This window comes from Montipora foliosa, chromosome 11, assembly GCF_036669935.1.
Source record: "Montipora foliosa isolate CH-2021 chromosome 11, ASM3666993v2, whole genome shotgun sequence".
In the NCBI taxonomy this organism is placed as follows: Eukaryota; Metazoa; Cnidaria; class Anthozoa; order Scleractinia; family Acroporidae; genus Montipora; species Montipora foliosa.
The window spans coordinates 41,056,046-41,058,839 of record NC_090879.1 but is presented as its reverse complement, the minus strand read 5'-3'; positions in this window follow the sequence as shown (position 1 = coordinate 41,058,839).

The window sequence follows — 2,794 nt, the reverse complement described above, 5'->3', positions numbered from 1 at the left end:
AATGCGGTTTCATGATCAGCCGCACCCATCCGTTCCCCAAAAACTTGGAAGTTAACACTTTCAAGGGATTCGTCTCTCCAGTAGCAAACATACCAGCGTTAACGGGGCGGTCATCATTCACAGCATTGGTGGCTTGCAGGGAAGCATTCACATTCAAATAATTCACCCAACCTTGTGGGGCCAGCAATGTGTGCGCAACATTATTGACCAGGTAAACATACTTGGTGTAATTGTCTCCCGATTGATTTGCTTCAGCTGCCGTGACTTGCCCGTCCGCATACAAACCAGCATTGTTCGCACCGGGAGGTAGTCTCATGTCAAAGGTTAAATAACTTTGATTCAAATCGACAAAATCTTCCAATTTGGAAATGGTGAATTCCAAGGGGGTAATACTGCTATTGTTGAGCAGGGAGTAACCCACCGATCGAGACCCTTGAATAGCCACATCTTGCGCTGGCAAAGCCCAGCAATTCAACAACTTGCTCATGATGAAGGTCAACGTTGTTTGTGGGTTGTTCGTCGACGTCGCCTGGGTTTTATCTGTGTCGTCCACCGACGGAACAGTTCGTAGCCCATGGTTGTTGGTGGTGGTGACACGTGATTGGAAATCCAGCCACCACGCTGTCCCCACCCCCGCAATCGCCATTCGCGTCTAGGAATGGATCAGACTACTAATCACGGCATGATGGAGTCCGTGTCTCTGTTGGTGGTCGAGTAAGTCTGAGATCGTTTGGAATGGGGAACGGCTTGATATATGGGCCCATTGACGGTGTGGGGAAGGCCGCTGATTTAACCATAGCAAGAACAGTCATGCGCCCTACATGGATGGGCGACAAACTGACCCATAGGTCTTGTGGGACAATACCCTCTGAGGGCCATTGCTCTATAGTGTCTAAGAGCTCTGTAGGGCAACAAGCACACAAGGAGCTCACCTCGCGGGTCCATCACCAGCAGTGCCAAGTATCGCACAACAACACACACAGAGACCACATTGTATCATTTGAAACAAACAAGCTTTATTCAAACCATTTTATACAAGGGGAAATGACAACGACACTGTCTTGGTCTGAAACGGGCTCTCCTAATATGTCATTATGCTTCAGCATGCGTTCAGTCAACTTTCTCAGCTTCTGTTCGGCTTTTCGTTCATCTTTCAACATCTCTTTCAGTTTGGCTAGTGCTAGGCGAGCAATGAGTTTGCTGTGCTCCTCTTCTTTCGTTCCTTCCTTCCTTGCAGGTTCATTGATTGCTCACATTCATCCGTTAACTTTCGAGGTGTGATGCGTTTCCGTTTTGGAGCAGGGGTGCGTGGCTTTTGGGGCACTGTGATCTTCCGTTTCAAATTTTGGGGGTCTCCATTCACTTCGGCCACAGGCTCTTTCCTTACTTGCTTGACTTCACCGAAACTTATCTTTGGCAGAATCATCACTTTTCCGACCGGTTCTCGGACGGATTTCTGCATCGTTTCTTTCCTCTCTGCATTCAATGGGTTTAATAGGTCCGTGTGGGTTAATGGTGTGCCGTGAGGTTCTTGTTTCTCTGCACAGAGGTCTGTGTGAGAGGTTTCTTTGTGAATAGACATGATGGAACGTACTCTAGATGGAGGTGTTTGTGCTCTGCACATGAAATGGTGTATGACTGTAAGGGAATGAAGTTGTCTCTTTTATACAGCTTTTCTTGACGCTGATTGGTCCAACTCCTTTCTTGCTTTTTGATTGGTCCACATCACACACCCAAAACATCCCGCACATGATTGGTTGTTTGACGGACCTTTGATTTGATGCCATTCTTAGCAGGTTTAGCTGTTTTTTGCATCGTAGACCTTACAGCTTGACTAGCTTTTCTTTTCAACCTGCTGACTCTTGCTCGCAAAACCGTGCCTGCCGCCGCATCAAGCGCTTTACCTTGTGCCAAACTCTGCAACCCTTCTGCTACAGCAGGAGCGCCTATCCCCAATAGAGTTTTCCATAATCCATCTCCCACTTGCGGGGGTGTGTATTGAGTCAGACTTCCTCCTCGCATGTTAACCGTTTCGTACTAAAGGTGATTCCTTCATGGCTGCTCTATTTATCTTGGATGAAATGCAGGGTAACCAAGGTATGGTTAGATTTGTTGTTAGGAAATGCAACCAAGGACCCGTTTGTTTCAGCTACGTCCACTTGCAATGTTTCGTAGATCATGTTTTGGCGCACTGGATGAAATTGTTTGTGTTTGGGTTCAAAATACATCACACCTCTTCCTCGTCTCTCGTACCAGACTTCGCCCAATTAATCCGTCTTCATTCCTCCCACGCTCGTGCTCTGCGCTACATTACAGTACACATGCAAGGTGCGAGAAGGCTCCCCAACCACCATTCGAAAGAAGGGGTAGTTTCTAAAGAAACTGTGGTGCTGCGTCGGTGGGGAAGTAGTATACAAAAATTTGGTTTTATCAACGGAGTTGATAATGTAAATTGGCCACCGTACAGAGATTCTAAAAGCTGACGTTTCGAGCGTTAGCCCTGACGCTCTGACGAAGGGCTAACGCTCAAAACGTCAGCTTTTAGAATCTCTGTACGGTGGCCAATTTACATTATCAACTCCGTTGATAAAACCAAATTTTTGTACACCATTCGAAAGGCATGGTTCAGGTTGGTGAAACACCAATTACAACTCATGCTTAATCAAAGGCAGTTTTTTTCTATTGCCCAGAACACGCCATTTCCATCTTTATCCAGCAAGTCTCGGTACTTCTCAGAAGTTGTCAGATCAGGCACTTTGTCATCTATGTACTCTCGAGACAGGTTACGGCCCAA